The sequence below is a fragment of the Panthera pardus genome, unplaced genomic scaffold, assembly GCF_024362965.1.
Source record: "Panthera pardus isolate Hobbes unplaced genomic scaffold, ASM2436296v1 HiC_scaffold_11, whole genome shotgun sequence".
Classification (NCBI taxonomy): Eukaryota; Metazoa; Chordata; class Mammalia; order Carnivora; family Felidae; genus Panthera; species Panthera pardus.
In genome coordinates, this window is record NW_026526666.1 from 82,708,140 (window position 1) to 82,735,527 (window position 27,388).

Genomic DNA, 27,388 nt, shown 5'->3' on the forward strand with positions numbered 1-27,388 from the left:
TCAGACAGGAGAGCCAGGAAGGTGGGATCCACAGGAAGCAGCACCTGGGTGTCCAGATGGACAGTCCATATCGCAGGCATCTTTGGGAGGCAGCAGGCCCCAGGCTCAGGCCAGAGGCTCAGGGAAGGAACAGCGAGCAGAGCTGCAGGCCGGGGACAGGAACCTCAGACAGGGAGGGGTTGGCGATCAACAGGGTGGCCGCTGAGGCACAGGCAGCTCTGGGCAGCAGGAGGAGGAGGCTGTTCCCACAAGAGCATTCACCCACGTGCATCGAGTGCCCACCATGTCCCCGGTGCTGAGCTTTGCCAAGCCTGCGGCTGGGCCAGAGACACTCGGCTTCTCTGGGGCAAAGTCATGAGCCCGCCTCACGGGTGGGGAGGCAATGGTCTCAGGGTGGGGAGACGAGGCAGCCAGAGGGAGGGCCCGAGAGGGCTCAGGTAGAGCTCGATTCCTGTCAGACCGACAATGGCAAACAACTATTGAGCGCCTACCGTATACTTTGCACAGTGTTAGGCTTTATCTCGTTTCACTCTGTGAGGAAGACACTGTTATGGCCTTTATTTTACAGGTGGGGAAACTGAGGCTCTACGAGGTGACGGAAGCATCTGAAACCTCACTGCTCATAAGAGGCAGTGCTAGCATTCGAGATCAGTGTGTCTCCAGAGTTAGAGCTCTCAGCCACGCCCCTGTGCTTCCTTGTTGAAGGAGTGGCCCTGAGGGGGCAGTGGGGGACAGGGACAAACCGGAGGGAGGGGTTCCAGGGAGAGACCACCCTTTCCCGCAGCAGGAGTCCTGCCTCCTTCCCTGGGCAGCTGCCTCCTCGCCCAGCGGCCAGGCCGGCGTGGCCGTGTCCAGAGGTCCCGTTAGACTCACCACAGCAGCCACCCAGGAACCGTGGGGCCTCATCAGCGGGACTCCTCAAGGGCTTGGATAATGCTCCAGTGTCAAGCCAGGGTCACAAGATGCTCTTCAGCTCCACTCAGACCCTGCCCTCCCCTGAGTCCAGCCTCTGGTCCCTCACTCACCTGCTCTGGCCACACTGGTCCAATCCGTGTCCCGAAACACGCCCCCGTCTGCCTCCCCCAAGGCCCTCACGCATACTGGTCCCCCCCGTGTGGACGTCCCCTCCCCGGCCCCGTCCTCGGCCGCCCTCCTGGACACCTCCCCCTCTGACCCAAATCCCAGCGAGGGCCCTCGTTCTGAGTGCACGCCGCGTTCTTTAGTTTCCCTTTCATATGCACTGGGCTCCCCGCCTCCTCTCTCACTTCTCGCTCTACCCCTTGAACACGCACCCATCCTCCAGCCGTTCCAGGCTAGGTGCTCTTCCGTGAATAAGCCAAATGCTTCCAGCCTCTGGGCTACCGCACAGGCTGTTCCCCCTGCCTGGAGTGCCCCTCCCACCATCCCCTCCCGACAAAATCCTCCTCCCCCTTCTCAGTTCCATGTCACCTCTTCTGGGAAGCTTGCCGCCCTCCCCAGGCAATGCAGACAAGCCCTGCTCAGAGCTTCCCGGGCCCTGCATGTCCCCAGCCCCACCCGGTGCCTCCCACTGTCCCTGTGTGGTCCTCACCCACCAGGCTTAGAGCTCCCGGGAGGCTGGGCCACAGCTTGTAAAGTGCTAAATAAATGGTCTTGGGCACCCGAACGGATGAACATATGAGTGCAGGTGTGGGGCCACAGAGGAGTGAGGGGGCCACTGCGGGACCTCCCGTCCTCCTGAAGCGTTGACATCAAAGGCCACCAAACCTGCCGTCACAAGTAAGGGGTTTCTGGGACTGGCGATGGCAGGAAAAGGTCTTTCAGTCCATCCCTCTGCCTCTAGACAGGAAGACAGTGTCTTTCTCATTTTATAGATGAATCAGAGAGGTCATCCTCTCTGTTCAAAGTCACACAGTCAACACCTGCCAAGAGCCCAGATTTCCAGCAGCAACAACCATCATCAGCCACAGTAATTGGATCAGCCTGGCAGCAACAGGCATCGTGTGCTCAGCCTGTGCCCAGCCGTGTGCCGTGGGCGTCCCGAGTACCGTCTAGCTCGACCTTGCTGCGGACTGATGGGGTGTGGGCTCCTTCCTTCATTTTATTTATGTGTATTTCCCTGTGCTTCCTTTCCTCCGTTCAAAAGCAACATAGACTCATTTTAAGATTTCAAACAATAGAGAAAACGAGAGCCCGCAAGCATCCCAGGGTCTGATACCCATTTTACAGACGAGGAAACGGAGGCTCCGGGTACTTTCTACACGACACAGCCTTTTCGTCTATGATCGTGCGGCTGGGCTCTCTGTTCGCCTGATGTGGCAGCAGCAGGTCAGCGACTCCTGGGGGAAAGCAAGGCCCTGGGTGGGTGGGGGGGGGGGCGGGTTTCGGGCGGTTGGAAACAACGGGCTTACTTGCGGATATTTTTCTGGAGGTTAGCATCAGCAAACCCGTATTCAGCTGTGCCACACGCCGTGGGGCCTGCCTCCCCGCTCAGGGATGGCAGAGAAGAGCCATAATCTTGACAAAATCTAAATAGCATTGTCTCGAGTTAACTGGAGGGGAGACTTTATACAGGGGCTTCCGAAGAGTCCATAAATCTGAGGCTGATGAATTACCTGGGCAGGTGCCTCGGCCACCGGCATCCTCGCCGAGGACCGGAGTGGGATAATTACTTCTCTGACGCCGGTGATCTGGAGCAAGCGGGACCATTTTTCTCTTTTATTACCGTTACATTTCAGGAAAGTGTCTGCTGAAGTCCCCCACCCAACCCCCCTTTTCTAAATGTTGGATTTATTTGACGACTCCACTAGGCTGGTTTCGAGGGCCGAGCGTGCCCTACGGCAAGGAGGACTCCGTCCTGGAGCCGCCCGCCCGACGGTTCTCCTGTGGGCGTGACGGGTGGTGGCTGGACAGCCAGCTGTTTGTAACTGTCATCCCCATCAGTGGTGCCGTACGTTTTCCTCCCCCTTCCCTTGCTCTGTGGATACCTGTGCCCAACTCAAGGGAGCGGGAGTGGGCTGAAGGGTTCCTCAGCCCTGGGGAATGTGGTCAGGGCAGCCAGGTACAAAGCTGAAATTTGAGGTTCGATTACTAAAGGAAGACGGGGAGAATCTACTGGCAGGGCGTGGGCAGATTCCCTGCCCCCCGGGAATGTAGGTGAGGGGGGTGTTTCTGGGAATCCGGGGGAGGGGGAAGGAGATGGGCCACCTGTCCTCTCCACCTTCCCTCCTTCTCCTCCATCGTCCTCCACCCTGACATGGATATGTGGTTCTCTCTCTCTCTTTTTAAAAAAATATTGATTTTTTTTTGAGAGAGAAAGAAAGAGAGGGAACACGAGCGGAGCAGGGACAGAAGGAGAAGGGGACAGAGGATCCGAAGCAGGCTCTGTGCTGACAGCACGGAGCCCGATGCAGGCCTCAAACCCACGAACCATGAGATCGTGACCTGAGTTGAAGCCAGGTGCTTAACCGACTGAGCCACCCAGATGCCCCTATATGCAGTTCTCTTATTGCCTTAATTTGGATCTCCCAAAGTGCTCTCTGGATCACCCGTTAGCTCTGGGATCCCTCAATCTAGTGAGACCAGCTGAACATTTAGATAATTAATGTTTACATATGGTGACTGCTGTTGAAATTCATTCATTCATTCATTCATTCATTCATTCCATATTTATTGGGTGCTCACTCTGTGACAGACCCTGTGCTAGGTGTGTGGGATACAACAGAGAGAAGAATCGGGTATGGTTCCTCCCCCTTGGACCTTAGACTACACAGTGAGGGCAGACAATATAAAAAAGTCAATCCGTCTAATGCATGCACAATTACAGCTGTAGTGAGTGGTCAGGGAAGACTTTCCTGAGGAAGTGATACACTTTGTCTAGTAAGAGGGGAGAGGAAAGCATTCTAGGCGAAAGGAACAGCATGTGCAAAGGCCCTGGGGTTGAGCAGGTTAGCCTGACCGGGAGGCACGTGTGGCTGGAGCAGATAAAGGGAGGGGAGCGGGGTGCGGTACGGCTGGAGCAAGGTGGGGTCCAGGCCGGGGAGGGCCTTGTCGGCCGTGTTGAGAAGTTCTCTCTCTCCAGTCGGGGCTGCAGGAAGCCTTTGAAAGCATCTGAATCGAGGAATTTGGGGCTCACAGTTAGGCAGTCTCCCAGACCCGCCTCCCCTTCCAGAGAGAGCTGAGGCCTTTGGGATTCTTTTGCGGTCCTCAACCCACTTTGTTCCCCGGGGACCCACACCTCTGGATGGGACCACACCCCTGGGGGCCATACCTCTGGGCATGTTAGAGCCAGATTCACCACAGCTCGTGGGGGGAAGAAAGAATCCAGAGCAAAGCATTAGGGGCCGTTATGACCGCCTCCCCCCTCCCCTCTCCCCCCCCCCGCCCCCCGCCATCCTTGGTATCCGGATCAAGCACCAAACAGGCTCTCACCACTCACACCCTCTTTTGGCAGCTGCTGGGACCACGCGCACGGGGAGAGACAGTCCCCATCAGCTCTTGCTGACCTCCCTCTTGCCAACAACCGAGTGTAAAGGCTTCTCTGGATTAAACGTGGCCCTTCGAGCCTCCACACAAAAAGAGAAAGATCAATCCTCCCGGGGCGCCAAGAGCCAAAGCATTTTCTCTTTTGGCCAAACCACTCACCTCTGTTCCAGGAAGGCGGGGGTGGGCTCTCCCAGGAGCAGGCACACAGCCATCTCCTTCGCCTGTGTTCTGTGTTCCCGTGTGCTCTCCCGAGTGGGAGTGGGGTGGGCGTGGGGGGAAGGGGGGCTTGTGGCTGGTGAGGGGCTCAGGTAGGAGCCACCCGCTCACCTGTGCCACGGCCCGTGACCCACCCTCCACCTCTTGGGGCCCCCGTCCAGAAGCACCTGCCTTGGCTTCCACTTCCGCTTTGCTTTCGTTGGAGGGAGGAGAAGGGACTGGTCTCATGAGTGAATTCAACCGCCGTTGTCGTTCTGTAACCCCACGCCGCTGGATTAGGTTTGATTTTTTTCAGTGACGTTCCCTGATGCGGGGAACACTCGCGGGGTTCGGTGCCAGACAACCTGGGGCCGCTTCTGGGCTCTGCCCTCCCCCCCCCCCCCCACTCGCGGGGGCATCGTTGTCCCCTGGCTTCACCTCTCTAAAACATCTGCTTCCTCGCCTGTGCAGGGGGGGGGGGCACCCAGAACACACGTCCGGAGAGCCGCGAGAGGGGACAGCAGACGGGGCGGCGGAGAGGCGGGTGCTGCCTACCACACCGGGCGTTTCTATTTTCTCCCGGCTCCCGCCCTCTTTCACCGATAATCTCTTGCGACGATCACGTTACATTTCCGGCACATTATCAGGAGCCTCGTATCTGTGATGACGCTCGGGTTCCGAGTCAATGAAACCACACTCAAAATGGCTTGGGGAAGAATGACATTCATCACGGGACGTGATGAGAATCCAGGCAGGGGTGAGGACTGGGTGCGGTCGGTTCCGAAGCCCCAGGGCCATCCCAGGAGTTAAGGATTCAGAAAGGGACCCCGGCAAGGTGTCAGCTTGGATCCGAGGGAGGGGCGAGGGAGAAGGGGATGCCACCAGCTACTGCTTATTGAGCACTCGTGTGGCATGCTCTTGGGCAAACCCTCTGACTCTAGGAGCCTCAGTTTCCCTATACGCATAATCGGGTAGTAACAGCCCTACCTCCCAGGCGGTTCTGAGGCTCAGGGAGGCGATCCGACGATCCTGCTGTTTGGGGCGTGGTAAGCGGTGAGCACTCCGTAAATGTCGCGTCTTGTTATTACCGGTGCTCCCGATGTGGGTGATGTCTGAGGACGCCTGGGTGGGTGATTCCGCTCGTTCTGCGTTGCTGCCTGTTGCAGAGCTGGGACTCTCAGGAAGAGCTTCCAGGAAGCAGGGCGATCTGATCAGGTGAGCTACCCAGCGCGAGGCAGCAGTCGTGCCCCTTCGAGGGATGTGGGAGGCATGGCCACGTGAGGCCCAGAGGGCCATGTTGTGGCTGGGACTTGGGCCCCCGTGGAAGGGGCCACCGGCCCGGTTGGGGGCGTTCCGGGCCTTGAACCCGTGATGGGAGCAAATAGCGAAGGTGAAGCTTGGGAGCCCACAGGAGGGATTAAAACAGTTTTTCCGGACACAGCCGGACTCCTTCCCCTCCCGGTGGTCGTGGCTCCTGACCTCGGGCCTTGGCACAGCCAGGGGGCCATTGCTGGTCATTGAGGCTCTGAGCCAGGGGATCAAGTCTCTCTGTCTATACAGGCCTTGCTGCTACTCCACGGGCTGGGAGCCCGGGAGAGGCTGGTCCACTCTGGCCAGTGTCTTGCAAAGCAGCCCGCGCCGGTCCTGTTGAACCCTGGTGCTGCCTCTGTTAACCCCTCTGAGCCTCAGCCTCCCTCGCGGTAGAATGGGAGCTGGATCCACTCGTGTCCTTTTGCTGAGCCTTAAACGAGCCCATGCACGGAAGTGAGCCCGTCAGCCGCGTGTTCGAGGGCCGACGATACGCCAAGCGCGGAGTGAAACTCTGTGTGCCTAGCACTTAGTAAGCGCTCAGGAAACGTCACTTCTCTTTCACCTGCAAAGATTCAGCGGGGTCTGCGGCTCGAGAGGGGGCCGCGATTTGATGGGAAGGACCTGGGTTCAGGTCTTTGTTCCGAAAAGCACCAGCTGAGCGAGCTTGGGCGGAGGACGTAGCCTGTGCGAATGTAGAAGTTCATGATCTCACCTGCCCCTGAGATGCACTCAGAACCGTGCCTGCCCCTCAGGCCCCAAGACGTAGTCAGACGGAGTGGCGTTTAGGGTTTTAGGGCCCTGGTGCTTGGACCCAACTCCCCTGGGAAGTTTTTAAAAACTGCATGTAGGGCCCCCATCTCAGAGACGCTGACGCAGCAGCCGCGGGAGGGGCCCAGGAACCTGATCTTTAAAGAGCTCCCCAGGGGAGGCTGGCACAGGGAATCGTGGGGCTGGAGCTTGGGAACCAGCACAACAGGGACACAGAGGTGCATGGAGTGGAGCCGCTGTCCTAACGGAACACGCAGGCTGGAGGGGAGATGCCCCCTTATCAGGACCTTCAGTGCGAGGCTGAACCGGGCACCAGCTTCAGAGCCGGGAGGTCTGAGTTTGAGCCCTGCCTCCTCACTCTCCTGCTGTGTGACATCCGCGGCCCTCCCCAGCCTCAGTTGCCTCATCCGCAGAATGGGGATGGTGTGGGTTTGCTGTGAGGGATCGATGAGTGACCCCGCGTGGAGAAATGGTGATCCCTGCTGAACCGTGAGTCTCCTGCCCTCCCCCCTCCCCGACTTCACCACTGAACAACCCCACAGACTCGCCCTTTGTCCTGCGTAGGGGTCACCAGCTCCTGAGAGGCGGGAAGGGGCCGCCCTCCTCCCTGGGCCCTGAGTCACCGCCTGGAGGAAGGCTGCCTGGACGGGGCGATGTCGGAGGAGAGCCCTGGGTGCTGCGGCCTCCCGCAGGGGCGCAGGGCACCTGTAGCTAACACCAGGTAATTGCCACGTCACTACGTCCTGGTGCCCCTTCTTCCTCTGCCCTGGCACACAGCTGCCCCATGGCCCTTGGCCTTCTGCCCCGGGAGGGAGGTTGGGCATGAGTGTGGCTGCTGGAGGCCGGTGAGGAAGGAGGCTCGCAGCCCTTGAGTGATGTCCCCAGGGTCACTTTGGCAAGTTGGTGTCGGCGGGGCTCCTGGCTCCTTCCAGGCTCCCCTCCTCTCCGGGCGGGCGGTGTCCCCGAGCGGCTGGGACCCCCAGCGACGGGCCACATCCCTGCTGGCATCTTTCCACCCGGGAGCCCGGTGCTCCCTCCTCCCCACCGTTCCCAGTGAGCATCGGGGCTGCTTTCATTAGGGGACTTGCTTTTAGGAGTGACATAAGCATGTCTTGAAAGGAAATGCAGTTTTAGCTCCTTCCCTTTATGCCCACCGTAACACATCTCCATTTCAATGGAGCATCTTCTCTTTTTGTGCCTCGCATTTTGAAATCTGCAACATTCAAGACCAGCTGGAAATGCCGGCTTCTGAGCACCGCCCTCCCTCCGCCCTCCGCGCCTCCTGCCCCACTCCCCCCACCCTTACCCTGCCCTGGGTGCTGTCTCCTCCTCATGGTGGCCGCCCGTTCGGAAGAGGGACTTGAATGCGCTTCTCCGGCTCAACGCCTAGGCCCTTAACCACCTAGTCTACCCTCCTCCAGGCCCCGATGTGGCTGGTGAGGACGGTGAGATTGGCCGACGTGGTGCTACAACCCTTCTCCCCCCACCCCTGCTGGCGTCACCCTGGGACCACCCGCTCGGGGGAGCCAATGTGTTTCTCTTCAAACTCAGCCAGGATGAGCTGGCTTTCCCGCCACTCGTGATCAAAGAGCCCTGACCTGCCCGGGGCCAAGTCCACCTCTGCAGCTGAGCTGGTCCCTTCCTGCTCCTGGACTTGACCTTCCTCCCTACCCTAGCCCCTGCTACTGTTCCTAACTTGGTGCCTTTGTTTTTGAAGTTATCTTTCTGGAATGGCTCCCTTCCAAATTCTCCTTCTGCCCAAGGGCGCCAGCACCTGAAGGCAGAGCAGAGAAGAAGGAAGTGGACTTTGGAGCCCGAGAGGTGTGGTTTCATCCCTGCTCTTCTCACTTGCCAGGTGACCTTAGACTTGTTACCCGCCTGCCCCATTCAACCGACATTCACCCAATCCTGCGGGCTTCTTGAATGCACTGAGTGGCTGGTAGCTCACGAGAAGGGCCTGGTGCACAGTGGGTGCCTAATAATTGCTGGTTGACACAATCTGTGCTGGGCTGACATAAGCCAGCTCTGCCCCCGGCACTTCACCTCCAGAGGGGCAGGTAAGATCCCTGGGGAAACCTTTTCCACCAGCCCCGCCCTGGGAGAGAGAAATAGAAAATTTCCTGATTCCAAAGAGTAAATGTCAGAGGCTTGGGAAGGATTCCGAGGTTCTGAAAATAAACCCGGCATAGAAGGGGGGGAGGAGGCAGGGATCGAGGGGGGAGGAGGGGGAGAGCCAGGCGGGGGATGGAGATGGGGTGCCAAAGGCTGGGAGAGAAGGAGAGACAGAGGCAGCAAAGCCCCATTCATTCCCTCGCGTAAAGTGTGGATGTCGGACTAGGGCAGGCGCTGTAAAAGGGTGGCCTGTAGGATGTATCAGGTTGGAGGGTGGGCTCTGTTTCTCCCTCAAAATGTCTTCTGGAAAAGAGTCTAAACATTGGAATATCACACATAAAAATTTGATTTCCTGTCCTCCTGAAAAATCAAGAGGTCTGGCCGCGTCGGCTGTGGCCTGGACCCTCGGCTGGAGCCAGGCACCTTCTGCCCCCAGATGGGACTCCGGCTCTCAGCTTACGCTCTGTCTTCACTCCTCCCACAGTCCCTCAGCTCTGAGGCCGAGGCCGTGTCCCCTGCTGTGTTCCTGTCCGCTGAACAAGTCACGCCCCGACTTCGGGAAGGTTCCAGGTGGTGACCCCGGGCCGGAGGATCAGCCTTGCGATTCTCTGACTCAGTATCCCCCTCTGTGAAATGGGTGTGGGCTTGGAGGGCGGTTCTCCCAGGTCCTTCCCAATCTATGGTTCCCCTGAGCCTCAGTTTCCCCTTCTGTGAAAGGGGGTGGTAAGGACGCAGCGGGGAGGTGGCTGGGAGGGGCCGGGTCTGGGTTGCGCACCTGCACGACACGAAGCGGGGGGGTCGGTGCTGCTCTGATGGGTGGGAGGCAGGTGACATCTGGACATCTGAGCCACTGGCCTATCCAGCCCGGCTCTGCTGTCCCCGCCCCCTGACATTTGCTGCCATTTCCGGGTGGTCACTGAGCTGTCGGGGGTCTAAGCTTCCAACAGTGTCTCACCCTTTTGTCCACACAGCCCACAGGACCCGAGTAGTTTGTCCGAAAGGCAGGGGCCTCCTGTCCTCCGGCTGCTCAGAGCCCCTCGGAAGCCCCGCTGCCCCTAAAGCAAAGACCCCACCTGCGTGTGTGCAAGGCCCTGGGAGCCCAGCTCCTGCCCTGCCTCCTGCAGCCCCTCCCACACTGACCCCATCGTGGAAACTGAGGCTCAGAGAGGCCACAGGACTCTCCCAGGCCTCCCGTCTGGAGATGGCCAAGCCGGATTCAAACCTAGGCCTGTCAGCCCCTGCACCGGGCGCCCCCCGACAGGCCACCCAGGAACGGGCGGTGTGCGCCCACCGGTGGGTCTCGTCACAGCCGGCGAAGATGCTTCTTGCCCTCCTCCGTGTCTCATGGTCCCGCACGGCTCAGCGGTAAAATCCTGCCCGGCCTGGGGTGCCCACGGACCTGTGGTCCAGGCCTTGGCTGTGCTCCCTCGGCCTCCACCCGGGGCCCTCCTCGTAGGCTCGGGCTCACCCTGTCTGCTTTTCCCCAACTTCTCCACATCCTTTACATAGAAAGGAGCCTGCAGGGGCGCAAGGGGCTCTGACATGTGGCCGCCGTGTTCGCTGAGGATTCGCAACCAGGGCGCTTTGTCCCCCGCCTGAGGCCCGTGTGGATGCTCCCAGGCTCCTGACTTAAGAGCTGCTGGGGCTGGTTTTGGAACAGCCTCGGACAGTGCAGCTGATGTGTGTCTCTTGCCCATAGTAGGGTCTTTAGAAGCGTCTAGACTCGGGCACCAAGAGGTCAGCGAAGAGGTCTCAGGTTATGTGTCTCTTTTGACTTTAGCAGGGTCTTCAGAAGCGCTACGTGCTGGCGTGCAGGTGCCCTTGAACATCGGCGTCTGAGAACCGAGGGCTGGCAGGCCTTGCTGGTGTAGATGGCCCTGAGGGCCTGGTTCAGCCAGAAGGGGGCAGGTTTGCAGGGGGAGCTGGGGTCCAGAGGAGAAAGTCTGGCCCTGCTCCCAGTGTATGGGCGTGAGGCTCCGGAACGATTACAGGTGGAGTTTATTGTTGGGGCAAAGTGGACACCCTCTCCCGGATGGGGAGGTCGGGTCGGCTCTGCGGGGGTCACCTCTGGGCTAAGCCCCAGAGGGTGAGCAGATTCGCCAGAGAAGAGGGGACCCCGAGCCCTAGGGGCCCGGCCTGCAGAGGCCCGGGTGCAGGGGAAGGCTGTGCGGTCAGGGGAGGAGGAAACAGCATCTGCTCGGGGCTGCGGGAGTCAGAGCAGGAGAGGCCTGGAGCGCCAGGTGGAGGTTCGCCCGTCATCCTCCTGGCCACAGGGACTCAGCATTTCCTGTTTCCGCAGACGCAGGTGCCCAGGGGAGGGTACTTGAGCGCAGGGGAAGCAGGGAGGGGGACTGACAGCGAAGAGACCCGTTAAGGGGCCTGCTTGTGGGTTCCAGTGCATTCGAGAGCAGGGTGGCTGCGGTGGAGACGGCAGGAAGTGGGAGGACGTAGGGTTCTCTCCCTGCACAGACCGCACCGGAGCCCTGTGGAGAGTGGGTGAATGGTAGGATGGGTTTTGCAGGGTGAATAAGAGTTCTCCAGGGAGAGGAAAAGCACTGAGGCACCTGCGTGGACAGAGCCACTAAGGACAGGGCAGGTCTGGGAAACGGTGCACACACCCTGTGCCTGGGGCGTAGCTGGCATTGAGAATTTGGGCCCGGGAGAGGGCGTATTCGTTTTTCTGTTGTTGCTGTAACGAATGGCCACAAACTCAGCAGCTCAAAACTACACACTTGACTATCTTATAGTCCCTCGGGTGGTGGGTCGGATGCCGTCCCCAGAAGGCTACAATAAAGAAATGGCAGGGTGACATCTCATTGCTGGAGGTTCTAGGAGAGGATCTGTTTCCTGTCTCACTGGGGGGGTTGGCAGAATTCAGTTCCTGGTGATTATTGGACCGAGGTCCCCGTTTCCTGGCTGGCTGCCAGCTGAGGGTGTCCCCAGCTTCTGCAGCCCCCACACCCTTGAGTCCTGTGCCCCTTCCTCTGCGAATCCGGCCACAGTGCGTGGGTTCTTGTCGAACCTCTCCTTCTTCCTTCTCGTCTCTCTGCTTCTTTCTTCCACTTTTACCGTTATGTGATTGGATGGGGCCCTCCCGCTGTAATTAGAGATGATCTCCCATCTCAAGGGCCATAACCCTCATCACCTCTGCAAAGTCCCCTTCGCCACGGACCATGACATGCTCGTAGGCGCCAGGGGGTAGCGTGGGGACATCGCTGGGGTGGGGCACAATTCCTCTTACCACGGAGAGGGGAGGAAAAAAAGAGCGACATTTGTTATGCAAGTGCCATGGACCAAGCAAGTTGTTTCGGAGGTCATCTTATTTTGTCCTCACGCCTGGCCTGCATTATTTTACACTTTACAGACCAGGAAACTGAGGGTCAGAGAGACCCGTGAAGGCCGTGCGGTGAGGAGGGGGGAGGGGAAGGATGTGAGCCCACATCTGCAGACTCAAAGCTCGCGCCCCGTCCGTGGAACCTCAGCATCATCTCCTACACGGCAGGGAGGACGGGTCTGGCCCCCCTCCGCCCCCCGTGAGAGGCTCAGTGCCCTCTCTTCTTCTTTTCTTTTTTCTGTTGTTAAAAAAAATTTTTTTTAATGTTTATTTTAGTTTTGAGAGACAGAGCCCGAGTGGGGGAGGGGCAGAGAGAGAGAGGGAGACACAGAATCCGAAGCAGGCTCCAGGCTCTGAGCCATCAGCACAGAGCCCGATGCGGGGCTCGAACCCACCAACTGCAAGATCATGACCTGAGCTGAAGTCCGAGGCTTAGCTGACTGAGCCACCCAGGCGCCCCTCAGTGCCTGCTCTTCGGATACCCCGTGAGCCTAGGACACGCCTGCCCCCTGCTGGAGAAGGCTGGTGGGTGGCTCCTTCCTTCCTCAGGCTGCAGGCAACGCCGGGGATGCTGGGCAAGCAGGTAACCGCTCAGACAGACGCTGTCACACCTGGCTGATCGATGCCACCGGGCAGAGTGGCCCTGATCTGCCATCAAATGAATCGGACAGGTCCAGCTAAACAGAGGGGGTTTGATCTCAGCAGATATTTGCGGAGCGGGCGCAGGGCTAGGCTTTGGGTGGTTTGTGGGTGGATTCAGACCAGGAGGTAAAAGCGCCAATCTGTGTCAGATGCGGTCGAGTTGCAGTAAATTATATGCTTTTTCGCCTTGTTTTAGACCACATTCTCTCTCTCTAGGTCAGGTCAGAACCTGTCCAGCTCTCCTCGAGAAGCGGCCAAGCTTTTGCCCTTAGAGTAAAAGCTGTTTGTGATGTTCTGTGAAAGATGCAACGTTTGGCACGTGTACGAGACGTCGTAGGCTCCGGCTTCTATTCTTTGTGCTCAGTTGGAAGAGCGAAGGCATCTGAAACTCACTTTCTGGGGTCGGGCTCATGGTTTCCCACTGGGTTTAGCGGGTGCCTGGGGGGCCCGGAGGCTTCTTCTCCTGCTTCCGCCTCTGCACTTGATGTGCTGATAACGCGGTTTTAGCACATTTATAAACATTTGGGTATCTTCTTTGGTCATTTATTTTTCAGTTATTTTTCGGGGAAAATAAATTGTTTTTACGCTCTAATAAAATCGCTGTTCCGCAGCCTTGGACGTGCCGGTGGATGAGAGAGCAGGGCCGGCAGAGCTCCCCCCCCACCCCCCGGCACTGAGCAACAGGGCCACCCGGTTTCAGTCCCGGATGGGCCGGACCCTTGCTGTGCTGCCTTGGGAAAGTCGCTTTCCCTCCCTGGGCCTCAGAAGCTCCCACGTCATCTCTGATATTTATAGTCTGAATGTTCCAGGAGGCACAGGTTTTTGTTGGTTGGTTGGTTGGTTGGTTTTTGGTGTTTTTTTTTTTTTTTTTTTAGTGTAGACAATCTTTATTGGCAGGTGTTCAGAGTGCAAAATGGTGACAAATCCAGAGGGATGGGAAAGGAGGCGGGGCATGGTTCCCCTCCCTCCAAGTGGGGACCCCATAACCAGGCCAGTGGGGTGAGAGCGTTTGATGGTGGCCACTCTGGGCCCCGCCCCCTTCGGACAGCACGCTCCCGGGTAGGAAAGAAGGAACTAGGAGACTTTATGAAATCAGTAGGCACCTGCTATGTGCCAAGCGTAGAGCTCTATCCCAGGGAAGCGGATCTGTACCTTGACCTCAAAGAGTACATCTTCCGAAGCGAGGAGATTCACTTGGGTAATGAGCAGAGTCACTGTACTACACAGAACGGAAGCTCCGTGTGGGCGGAGAATGCTGTCCGTTTCCTTCGCGTTCTTTCTCCGCTGCCTGCATTGCTGATCTCAGCACCCGCATCCCTCTTGGAAAACGGGGCACATCAGGCTGAGCACTGTCTTTGCTTCGGGTGCCACTGACACTCCCGGACACACCTGCTTTGCTCCCCGCCCCCAGCCAGCGGCTGAGACCATGCCCATTGAAGCCTTCTGGGCGCCTTGAATCCCATAACCGATGTGCCGGGGGTGGGGGTAGGAGGAGAGGGGTCAGGGGCAGAACTAGTTATGTATGTGGCTCACAGCACCCGGAAAGACCCCGCCTGGTTCAATCAATACACCTGCAACACCGTGACTCCCGCCTCAAATCAATAATGCTTACACAGTCAGGTGGGAGGACTGTGACTTATTTTGCCTTCCCCTGCGCCCTTTCTGGAATAACCAACCGTCTCTCTTGCAAATGAATGCCTCACCCCCTACGGGTCCCTCAGGCCCTGATGGTGGCGGGGGTTGGGGGGGGGGTGGGCTGGGTCGCGGCTGGCAGGTTCTAGAGCACCACACCTGGAACCAGTCCTGACCAAGATGCTTCTCCTGTCACTCCTCCCTCCATAGCCCTGGGACATGGGGCGTCAGGGGGGTTGAGTTCCTCACCCAACTGTGAGCCTAGGACTAACCAATTAGAGATCGTAACAGCAGTACCTGTGAACTTGGAGAACAAACTTTTGGTGGCGGAGAGGAGGGGATGGGGGGGATGGGCAAAATGGGTGAAGGGGCGAGAGAGGCAGACCTCCAGTTACGGAATGGGGAAGCCTTGGGGATCAAAGACGCGGCACGAGGAATCCGGTCAGCGATGCCGTAATAGTGTTGAATGGGGGCAGGCGGTAGGTCTACTTGTGGTGAGCACAGTATAACGTTTCACGTCCGATCGCTAAGTTGTACACCTGAAGCTAATGTCACATTGTGTGTCGCCCACGCTCAAATAAAAACAAATAATAATAATTACAAAAATGGCAGCAGGGCACCTGGGTGGCTTAGTCGGTTGACTTCGGCTCAGGTCACGATCTCACCGTTCGTGGGTTCGAGCCCCGCGTCGGGCTCTGTGCTGACGGCTCGGAGCCCGGAGCCTGCTTCGGATTCTGTGTCTCCCTCTCTCTCTGCCCCTTCCCCCGCCCGCACTCTGTCTCTCTCTCAAAATAAAGAAAACAGTAAAACAAAATTTAAAAAAAAAAATAGCAGCAAACATTTCTGGAGCTCTTCCAGTGACTGGGAGGTGGGCTTGGAGAGGAGGGGGTCTGAGGAGGTTCCTGGAGGACGAGTGAGAGCTAACCGGCAAGAAGAGAGGGGCTGCAGGGGTGAAGGCAGGGGTGCAGGCAGGGGAGGGAAGTGCGGGGCCTCCCAGTGGCTGGAGGACAAAGGGCTGGCTCAGAGAGGAGGCAGGGCCCGATGCTGCCAGGCTGGGGAGCTTGGGCATGGCAGTCAGAGAAGCCACGGAGGACTTCAGAAAGTTCCTCCACGCCGTAGGCTCAATCCCGGCCCCATCCACCCCTTTTGTGGTAACTCTTCTCCCGGAGCCCATAGAACATGTTCGCGTGTCTCCCCTGTGACCGCCAGGCAGACAGCTAGCTGTGGACGGCCTCGCTCCCACCCACTGAATCTCCAAGTTCCCGGTGGGACAAGCCAGGGCGACCCTTCCCCACCCTCCTCCTGCCCTGCGGGCACACTCTAGCTCATCAATCAAAATGGGTCCAGTTCACTGTCTAATACGTTCCAAAACCTGTCTGCAGTTTTAGAAAGCTGGTGTCTGTGCTCCTGCCCCACGTCTAGCGCCTGGTAGAGACGCTTATCTGGCCTTCAGACACGCCCACGATCAAGGCTCTGATGTGAGCCCCGTTTCGGAGGGGAGCGAAGGGCGGAGGGGTTGGCCCAGAGTGACGTGGGGAGACAGGGGCAGAGCTGGGCCTTGCACCCCGGCCTGGCACGTGCTCCTATATCTGCACTCGAACAGGCGCCTCTCTGGTGTCTTGTCATTCTCTGCGTTTTTTTCCCATGTTAAACTGTGGCGATGTGTAAGCAAGAAAACAAAATGACTTGAAAAAGTCGGACTGTCTCTGGTCCTGCCTCCCTGAGCCCAAGGCCTCCTTGAGGCATCTGACTCAGGCTCGTTGAGCCCTTAGCTGTGCTGGCCCTACGCAAAGCCCCCTACTGCCCACTCCCTGAGTCCTCCTAGAAACCCCTGAGCTGGGTGTAGTTATCTCCATTTTCCAGCTGAGGACTACGCAGCTCAGAGAGGCAAAGGGACTTGTCTAACGTCACACAGCTAGGTGCTGCCGGGCCAAGAGGACCTATTCCAGAGCCCCTGTTCTGAACTCCCGGGAAGGTGGCGTTCTCAGAGCCTGGCTTTCATGGAGGGGAGGTGAAGGAGGGAGAACAAACTTATGTTGGAGTTTGGTGGTTGGAAACCAGCGACCCAAAGCTCCGTGTCACTTTCTGGCTGTTTTGAGGACAGGTGGTCTGAGCCCCTGTGGGGGGTGCAGCCTGCGTGACTGTTCTTGCCTGGATTTTTCCGGCCTCCACAGTTTGACTCGCCAAGACCACGTGCCTTGGGTCACTTAGCGCTGTCTTCACCGGGGCTCTGGTGGGCTGCAGAGCGGAGCAGGGGACTTATGTGCTCCTGTCCCTTCTCCTCAACGGCTACACCTGTCGTCACTGCCGCCCTGTCTCTGGCCCTGTTGGAGCAGCATCAGTGGGCCAGCTCGTGCACTGTGCTTAATTCAATAGCCACTCACGGAGGACAGCTGGGTTGATGCCTTGTCCGTTTTGAGCACTGTATCAGTCAGCCCAGGCAAGGCTCTGCTCTGTAACAAACAGCCCCGAATCACAGTGCCTTAAACAACCCCCCCACAAAAATATATTTATTGCTTACTAATCCTACATGTCTTTTGTGGGTTGGGTGGGCGTGGCTCTGCTCATCGGGGCCACCCACGGACCCGGGGTGACAAAGTAGCTACTATGCCGGAGGTGAAGATGGCTCCGAGGGGGTTTTGTACCGGATACTAAATGCTCAGCAAGGAAGTGACACACGTCACTTCTGTTCACACAACTCATTGAGCGGAACTAGTCGCCTGGTCCCACTGAGCCACGGGGGACAAAGCTGAGTCCCACCACGGGCCTGTAAGGGGGAGATGTGAAAATGTTTGGCAAAATGTATGACTACCCCAGGAGCCCTGGGGGCCAGAAGGGTAATGACTCGGCCTCATTTCCCTCTTCACATCCCCTCCCACCCTGCCTGCACCCAGGGGGCGTAACGTTTCAACAAGGTCACTCTGTTAATTTTCTTCCTATTCAATCCCGGTGGACTTGAGGACGTGACTATCTCAAGAGACTGAGCATCAGCAATTAAAGGAACTGACGTGATCGCAGAGCTTGGAGGCCACTGGGCTGGGACGGGCAACCAGGTTCGCCTGGCCCAAAGCCCAGTCCTCTTCTCCCAGAACCGTGGTGCCCTCAGAAGGATCAGCAAAGCCATAGGGAGGCCAGGGCGAGATGCTGAGGCAGGGACAGTCAGTGCGGTGGGTGAGGGTGAGCCCCAGAACTGGGGAGGGGCCCTGTCCCAACAGATGGACGGACTCCCAGAAATCAGACGGAGGGAAGGGCCCGCCGGTGCCCCACGGAGGTGGGAAGGCCCAGCGGACGGAGAAGCTGTGAGCAGTTGACCTGGGCGTGCAGATGTGGGAGGAAGAGGAGGAGAAGCTCACGTGGCCGGGGTGAGTCCAGACGCGTGGATTCCGGCATCAGACAGACTTGGGCTTGGCACCCACCCGGACCTGCCGCTTCCCAGCGGATTTGGAACACGTTCAACACCTTCCTCAGGAGCTTAAGGGAAACCACGCCTCCTAAGGTGGCTACGAAGTTAGGTAAGGGCAGTACACGGCGCCGTGTGTGATGTTGAGGGTGTTTAGTAAAAGACATCAGCAAAGGCCTCAGATGGCGAGGGGTCCCTTTGTGCAGGCCCCCTGCCAACCATTTTGCACCAACTCAGTCATTAAATCCTCAGAACCACCCCCTGATGAGGGACCATCGGGTGGTACCCGTGGATGAGGTACCCATTTTACAGATGAGGACAATGGAGGCCAGAGAGGCTGACGCCCCACACGTGGGCCTTTGCTTTTCCTTAGGAGCCTCAGAGCTTGACAATGAAGCTCTGGGTTAAAGGAGCATGAACAGACTCTGACACCTTCCACCTCCCCCCACCCCTTTGATCGGCCAACCCCCACCCCCCAGTCTGCTTTTGAAAAGCTCCATTTCCCCAGACAGGGAACCACTTCATGACCGAAGGCCCTTCTCCACAAGGGCTGAACACGGAGACCCAGGAAACTCCCTCGGTTGGAGCATCGCTTTGGAGATCGATGCGCTGAGATTGCGAACCCCGCCTCTGCGGGCAGCTGTCTAATTGTAGCCGGACCCTTCCAGGCTTCTTACCAGGCTCACCCACCCCCGTGGCCCCGTACAGCGGTTCCGAGAGCATCACTGATCTCTTGACGACAGTGTCCTCGTGAAATACACATCTGCTGCTACTCGGAGAGCCGTCTGCCATGGAGGCACAGAAGAAATGCTACCGGGGGGGACAATAACCATAATTTCATCGGAAAGCCCACCTTCTTGCACGGTTTCCCTCCTGCCTCTTTCCCTCCCGCCTCTTTCCCGCTTTGATCGTGGCCTCACAGCTCAAACCCGGGTAACTCGGTGCCTTACACTCTATGTCCCCGAGCAATGGGGTAAAGCCATCAACAGGGTGTTGAAGATATCTCCAATTGCGGGCAAGTTCCCTGGGGTGAGGGCCCTTGGCAACTGGCAGTGAGTTAGCACCTATTTATTTGCATGAGGCAGAGGGTTCCCCGAGGTCTGCAGGCCCTAGAAAAAAAATCCAACAACACTGTCCTTACAGAGGCGGACAGAATAAGTAAAGGGTTGGGAGCCTGGGTGGCTCAGCTGGTTGAGCAGTTGAGTGGTTGAGCGTCCGACTTCGGCTCAGGTCATGGCTTCACGGTTCGTGGGTTCGAGCCCCGTGTCGGGCTCGGCACTGAGTGTGGAGCCTGCTTGGGCTTCTCTCTCTTCCCCTCGCTCTCTGCCCCTCCCTGCTCATGCTCTTTCTCAAAAATAAACAGGAAAAAGAAAAGTATTCATTGTTTGCCATTCAGTGTAACTGACAGTCCCTCATGTCTATTTGCCAAGTCTGACAACCCAATCCTTGAGCCACTTGAGAGGAGACACCTCAGAAAAATATCTTTGGTCTCCAGAGTGCCAGGCTTGGCATTTCAAATCTGTCCTTGGTCAAAGCCTGCAGCCTCACCGCCCGCCCCTACCTTTCTTTCCATGTCCCTCCCTCCCTCCGGCTCTACGGAGCTCTTTCCTGCTTCCTTGCACACGTCCTGCTTTGCACACCTCCGTGCCATCACCTACGTCGGCCCCCTACCCAGACTGCCTTTGCCACCCTGTCCTCACGCTCAGCTTTGCCTCTAGGCTGGGACTGCAGAATCAGCTCTCAAAAGTTGTCCGGCTGCAAAGTCGCCCCGTGCAGGTGACTTGAATCCCGGAAAGAGCGGAGCAGACCCCCTCGTGTAGGTTCCCTGTGATGTGGGGGTTCAAGGACAGGAGCGTCGGCAGAGTCATCCCAAGCTGAGGCTTGAGGGGCTCCCGCCTTCTTTCCGGGGCGCTCCTCTCTTGTCCTTCGCAGAAGATCAGAGCCTTTCCCTGGCAACTGGCCTCCAGCCAGTGAATGTAGGAAGCAGGCTTCTGGAAGGCAGGCCTCGGCAGGGGCTTTGGTGGATGCAAGACTTCTCCCGGTGTGGGGAGCTCCCAGGAGCCCCTGAGGAGCGGGAAGGGGAGCAGGAGGGCAGGGGCCTGGAGGGCGAAGGGGCAGGGGTGAGGTTGCCTCATGGGTCTGTTTACTTCCATTCGCTCCAGGTTACCTTTCAATGGAATAAAATAATCCGCTCATCCCCTTTATTTCCATTCAGTGCTTCTAGAAAAGGCTTACTTGACACTTTAGGAGGAGGAAAAAAAGACAGGCGAGAGGCATCATTTTCAGTAGAAACCGCAGGACGGAGAAATCTCAGTGAATTCAGCATTTGGTGCCTCTTCATGTCTGTGTGAATGCGATCAGGTGAGGCGAGAAGGTAGGTCCAAAGCCTGGCTCTCCAGCAGGCAGGTGGGCCAGGATCTACCCTGTCACCCCCCTGCCCCCCTCCACCAGGACCCTGTGCAGGCGAGGAGGCTGCTGTGGGGGAGGCTGTGGCCTCCTCACACATTCAAATGACTCAGGAAAACTTGTCCACGAGGTAAAGATAAAACCCCGCTCCTGGCTCACGATATATTCTGCGCCACGTGGGGCTACCTTGTTTCTTACCCGTTATAAACATTTATTGGAAAGCGCCACGGGTGAGGTTAGGGCTTGGGGAAATGGAAATCGTTGAAACATTCATTCATTGATGTGTTGAACACATGGTTATGGAGCCCCAGCTGTGCACCGATCACTGCTCTGGGCGCTGGGAATTCGACTTTGAGAAAGACAGACAGGGGTTCCTCCCTGCAGGAGTTGACATTCTGGAGGGGGAGTAGATTGATTTCAGGCCATGCCAAAGACTATGAAGAAGGTAAAACTGTGCAAGGCTGGGCAGATGCTGTGGCGCAGGAGGAGGGAACCGCTGATAGGATGATCAGGGAGGGCTTCCTGGAAGAGAGGATATTTAAGGCTTCGAAGGGCTCAGCCCTGTTGTTAGCACACGGGAGTTGCTTCGTAATTGTTCCCTATTTCTGACAGCTCATCCGGGCACAGGGCACATGAGCAGGATGAGAGAGATGAGTCAGAGGATCTTCAGGTCCTGTCCAGACTCACGGATTTGTGAGTAAGAGGCTTGAAAACGATTTGCTCATTTTAGCGGGGGAAATACTCTCGCTTCCAGTCCCGCTTTTATTATTAATTGATTTAGCGAAACATTTTTCCCCTAGCTAATGCAGATGTGCCCAGAATTATGACCAGTTTGTGTCAGCGAGATGTTCTCGTACTTCCAGAGCTAGGTCGAAATTTCTACATAAAGATGCAACATGAATTCAAGGCTCAGAACGCCTATCTAGAATTTTGGGGAGTATCTGACAGCATTCTAATGTTAGCCAAATTGTTTAAAAAAATGTTTTTTAACGTTTATCTATTTTTGACAGACAGAGAGAGACAGAGCATGAGCTGGGGAGGGGCAGAGAGAGAGGGAGACACAGAATCTGAAGCAGGATCCAGGCTCTGAGCTGTCAGCACAGAGCCTGACGCGGGGCTCGAACTCACAGACTGAGAGATCATGACCTGAGCTGAAGTCCGACGCTCAACCGACTGAGCCACCCAGGCGCCCCTAATGTTAGCCAAATGGTAAATTCAGCAGATTTACTCTTTTATACACTTGTTAACTTCTCTTGTCCCAGCCCCCTGCCCTGTGCTTCTCAGTTTCCCAGGGCCCTCCCTGCTGGCTGTCCAGGGACCCAACGTTGGCCCTGTGTTTCCCAAGGCTGGTCTTCTCCATGACTCACAGGATGGAACAGGTTACACGTCAGGGAGCCCAGCCCTCCATTTCACAAATGAAGAAACTGAGGTCAGAGAGGGGAAGGGACTTCTCCACAATGCCTATGAGGAATCTCATCTGGGACAGGGAGATCTCCCCGGGACCCTTGAACCAGCACCTGGTTCCAGCACATGGAGAGTAGCCGCCCTTCCCAGACCAGTTCTGCCAATAACTTCAACTGGTTCATTCGCTGATTCATTTGAAAGACAACCACTGATGGCTATCATGTGCCTGGTGATGTTCGAGGCAGTAGGGAAATAGGGCAGCATAAGATTAAATGTCTGTTCTCGAGCAGGGGTGGGGGTGCGAACAGAAGAGAAACAATGGGAAAAGTCACGCACACGTTCATCTTCATCATCGTCAGGGTCACCGTCATCCTCACGATCAGCACTGTTTCCCAGGCTGCTGCGGGAGGGCAACACAGGATGTCGGGGCCAGGACTGAAGGCTCAGCAGCGGAGGTGACACCCGACACTTAAAGAAGGGACTGTGCTTTCCCTTCGTGGTGGCGGGGAAGTCATCCAAAGCAGACTGAACGCATGGGCAAGGCAGGGAGGTAAGGCGACACAGAGCACAGCACCAGGGCCCTGTAAACAATCTGTAAGGCCGGAGTATGGAGTCCAGGAGGGGTGTGGCTGGAAGGGGCAGCACAGCAAACCCCCCCCCGCCCCCGCCCCCTTCTCACACCACCCTTCTGCTACCAGCTCTATAGCCCTTTCTTGTTTGCCCCGCCCCCACTTCCTGTTTCCTGTCTGGGTGCCAATCAATGACCACGCTCCCCAGGAGGCGTGAGCATGTGACCCACGTGGCTACCGTGATTGGTGCAGGGGTAGGCACATGGTTCAAGCCAGGCCAATCAGAGCCCTTCTCTGGGGTTTATGACTGGATGTTGGGCGGGGGAAAGGCTCTGTTTCCTCTGGGCCGCTGAAAACCTCGTGCTGCCTTTGGCCATGGCCTCTCTATCTGTCTGGCCATTTGGAAGAAAGGATGAGCGTGGGCTTCTGACCTTGTGTGATGGGCACAGACAAGGGTCTCCTACTCAGGTCCGTCGGAGTGTATGCTTCTAATCACTAACCGCCCGGTTACATCCCTACCTGAAGCAGGCGCCCTCCCTGCACCGGCCCTCCCCTGGCGTGGCCAGGCTTTTCCCACCCCAGCTGGCTTGCCTTTCGTGACTCATCTTTAAGCAGAGGCTTTTCTCAACCTCCGCCGGAGCGCTCCGAGGCTCTGCTTTGCTGGGAGAACGGGGCGCCCTCACTGCTCGCGATAGTTCTCAGGAAGCCGGGGTTCTTCTCAATCATTTATTAGGCAGACTTTCTCCATCAAAGAGCCTGAAATTCTGAAAACTTTTCCCTCTGTCGCCTGCTGGGAGAGTCGCGGGGTCCTACGGATCTAGTGAGCCCAGGAGAGAAACGAGCGCCTGCTGCTCCCAGAAGGAAGCCTGGCCGGTTGATCTAAAATAGGAGAGGGAGGCTGCTTCGGGGCTGCTTGTTTGGGGCTGGCTTTCGGCGGGGGAGGGGGGGGGGTGAGTGGGGGGCGGGGCTGCTCCCCAGGGCCCTGGGCCAGGGCTCAGGGCAGGAGCAGTGGCAGGTCCGGGAGCCGCGATCACTTCCAGTGAGTGGGCAGAGCCCAATGAGACGCTGTTTGGAGGAGGGTGGAAATTTCTGCACTTGGCTGTGTCCCTCGCAGGGTCCTCCCTGCGAGAGGAGGCCTTGGCGACCAAGGTCCAGCTCTCCCCCCACCCCACCAGCCCTGGTCTCTGTGAAGCCCAGGATTTCGTGACACTCACATCTGTCTGAGTGCATGTCTATGCGTGTTCAATTTCCACCCCACTGAAGTCAGCAGCCTCTGCAGGTCTGGCTCCTGGAGCTTTCCAGCTGGAAGGGGTGTTACAAGTCAGGAGCAGCGGCCTCAGAGGTGTGGCTTGCTTGCGGCTTTGACATTTCTGGAGTCCCTCGCCTTAGGATATAGCAGCCCAGCTCCTGAGCACAGATTTCAGGTCTGTCACTTGCAGCCCCACTTCTGGCTACAATAAACATTCCCCCAACGAGCTGTAAACCTGTACTGCTCTGCTGGGGGGTGGGTGGGTGGGGGGGCTTTTACACCGTCTGGAATTCACTTCCTCTCTCCCACCTGGTGTGATTCTAAGCATCTGCCAGGCATGGATCAGGTGTCTCCTCCTCCCTGGAACGCTTCCCCTCCACCCCAGGCAGAACTAACTGCTTGGTCTCCTTGTTGAGGCCTCAGCTGGAAGATTCAAGATTTGCTTCTGGGAAAGACTCGCTCACCGGCCCCACCACGGGCATTGCCGACCCGCCCAGAGCCAGACTTCGAACATCACCCTGTTGTACTTTCTTCCCCGCGTCTGGCCCACATCTGTCCTGCATCATTCTCCTGGCCTTCCTGCCTCCCCGCACCGGACTCAGGCTCCTGGGGGCAGGGTGCTCCCCGCTCACCACTGCGCCCCAAGCCCTGCGCAGGACCGCACGTAGTAGAACCTCAGTAAGCCTGGTGGTGGGAGCGGACCTGAGCTGGCCCTTCTCTAATGTCACATGTTTTCTCCCTGGGGACTGACCCTTCTCCTGAGCTGCCTGAACCCTGGCCCCTCCCTCGACTCTCCCCTGCAGCCCGAAGCAGCTCAGAGCCCGCGGGCCTGGCCCCTGGCATGTTTTATAGCTCCTCTCTGGACTCCTAATAGCAGCCACATTTTGCGAGTTTGGAGAAGGAGCGTTAAGGCCAGTCAAGTGGATAAATCACATCTCTTCAATGGGCCAAACATGGATTTACACAATAGCCTGTGACAAACGTGTCTTTGGGGGCGACCTGGCAAGAAACATCCCTTCTTCTGAAGGGCTCGTGGCCCCGGGGAGAAACAAGAGGACTTCTGTAGGGGTCTAATTATTGCCTGTTTTGTAGGAGTCTAAGTATTGCCGCTGCTGACGGGCCGGAGGGCCAGCGCGGCCTCCCCTCGCGCTCACGTGCACCCCGCGCCATCTGTCCCCGGGTCTCCCAGGTAAGTGTCCTGCTCCTGGGGGGGAGGAGGGCGTGGCCAGTGTCCGTCCTGGGGTTCTGCCTCCTGCCTTCCTGCCCACACGCGAACTCAGAGGGCACAGGGTGTGTCTGTCCCTGGGAGCCCAGGGCCCGCACACAGCGGGCCCTTGGTCACTGCCGGTCCCCTCTCCTCCCGCAGCTCCAGGAGATGAGCAGGGGGGGCTCCCAGGGGCTCTGAATGCTCACGAGGCTGGGGTGCGGTGGGGAGAGCTAGGGCTGAGGCTGCTGCTCAGTAAGGAGATAAGGGCCCCCGCGCCGTCAGGCTGGAAGGGGACTTGGTGGCCATCTGGCCAACGCCTGGACCGTCGGATGGGGGAGCGGAGACGGCTAGGGGGAAGGCAGAACGACGCAGGGCTGGCTTCTAGGGGCGCTGTCGATGCCAAGCTCTCTGCGGGGTGGACAGGGCTCACCCACGTGGACACCTGCTGGGGCCCGGGCCCAGCACCTGGCTCCGTGGGTGTCGTCTCCCTCAGGGCTCACATCGGTCCTGTGAGGCAGGCGTGAGCCCATTTCCCACAGGAGGAAAGCAAGGCCTCAGACAGGAGGAGAGACTTGTCCAGTGTCCCACAGCTAATCCTTCCGCCACACAAAACTGGCCCACTGGGAAAAGACACCCCAACCTCCTGGCGTTTGCGCCCGCCAGAGATCCCCTAATCTCACCCACTTCCTCACCCCAGGGCTGGAGGGCAGAGGGAAGGGTGCGGGGACCCGGGACCTTTGTTGGGGTCTGAGATGCATGTCTGGGTTCTGCCCATTAGGAGGCAACGGAGGACCTGTGCGGCACTGCCCTGCCTCGTGCTGTGCCCCCTCCCACCACCACTAATAGACTGAAACAATTAGGTGGAAAGAAGAGACTTATGGCCGTCGTTTGGTGCCTTACTGGTCCCTTGTCCAGATGCAGGCTGCACGGGACTGCACGGGCTTCCCGACGTCCTTGCACAAGGCAGATCTTTCCCAAGACCCAAGGCGGCTCCTGGCTCCCACTGGTGCACCCAACCCTGTCCTTCCTGGTTCACTCCTACAGAACTCACTGCTCCCAGGGGAGGCCTCCCTCCACACTGAGCTCCTCTCCCCCTGCCCCAGACTCCTTGGGGTTCTCGCTTCTGCGCCCTCGAGTTCCTGTTCACTGGGGGCTTCGGGACCTGGGCCAGAAACTCGGGAGCCACGGATTTAGTAGCTGTTACAACTGGTCCTGTCTCTCTGCCTCCACCTTGCACCAACTTCATTAAACTCGCCTGGACCCTAATGGGTCCCCCATCCGCTCTTGTCTCTTCTTCTCATCTGTTTCCATGGCAGCCAGGGGGATCCTCCTGAAAGGTGAATCATTAAAGTCCCTTCCCTGCTTAAACTCTCTGGTGGCTTTCCCCCTGCACTTCACGGGCAATCTGACCTCTCATCGCAGAGAGTGGAGTGTGGTCTTTGTAGAGAGTGGAGGACGATTGGGAGACGGTAACTGAAGGGAGTTTAATGGAGGGACTGTCACCGGATCACCAAGGCGGGGACAGGATACAGGAAACACGCAGGGGCTACTGGGCCACCCAGGGAGGGGTGGGGCTACCAACAGTAAGGAGCCTGTCCATCCCAGGCCTGCAGGGGCCAGGGGAAGGAGCAGTTACCAGACCCCCTGAGAGCACGGCAGCCATGGGATAGGGGCCTCCAGAGGAGCTGGGACCACAGGAGACTGCATGCAACCAAGGCCAACGGGGGCTCGAGGGGAGGGAGCCGGGGAGTGAACACTCCTCCCCCTCCCGCCCTGGGTCTCCTCTGCTGCCTCCAGGACCCAACAGAAGCCAGGGCCCAGGGAGGCACAGGGCCCTGTCCTTGCACCTCTGCAGGGAGCAGGGGAGGTGGTGAGGTGGGTCTGGAGGGCACACAGGACCCAGCACACATGGCCCCCAAGGCTCAACCAGATCTGCCCCTGCCCGCCCCCCAGACCCTGTCTCGTGCCCTTTGCTCCCGACCCACTCTGTTTCCACCACACTGGCCCTTGTCCATTTTTCATTCCTGCCTCAGGGCCTTTGCACTTGCTCTTTCCTCTCTCTGGGAGGCTTTTCTCCATCGTCTCATGGCAGTGATGTGTCCGCACTAATGTCACCTCCTCCTAGGGACTCTCCGGTCACACAACCCACTTTGCCCCCATGTCCCACCATCACTAGTGCCTCGTGCCCCTGCTTTCTTTGCATCAGAGCAGGTACAACCACCCAGCATCTGCTGCTGGACTTCTCTGTCGAGCTGGAGCACTGACGCCAAGAGACCCAGGCCAGGTCTCTCTTGTTCCCTGCCATATCCTTAGCACCAAGGGCAGCATCTGCATACGTTAGGTGGTTAACAGACGCTTGCCGAATGACTGTCTAACCACCAGGCACGAGAAGGTAGTGGGTACGAGCGCAAGCTTTGCAGTGACATGATCTGTGTTTGAGGCCCAGCTCCACCACTTTCAGAGCTGCGTGACCTTGGTCAAGCCTCTCCGTGCCTCAGTTTTCTCACCTGTTAAGTGGGAATGAGAAGACCACTTCCGGTTGCTGAGTAGACACCGAATGCTGCCCGGCCTGGCTATTTACATGGTGCGTGAGGATTTGCTCTTGTCCTTGTTGTTCTGGATTTCAGCACCTGAGCTGCTGCCTGGGTCCGGCTCCTGAGATCCCAGCCCCTCCAGCCCCTCCTCCTAGCCCCCA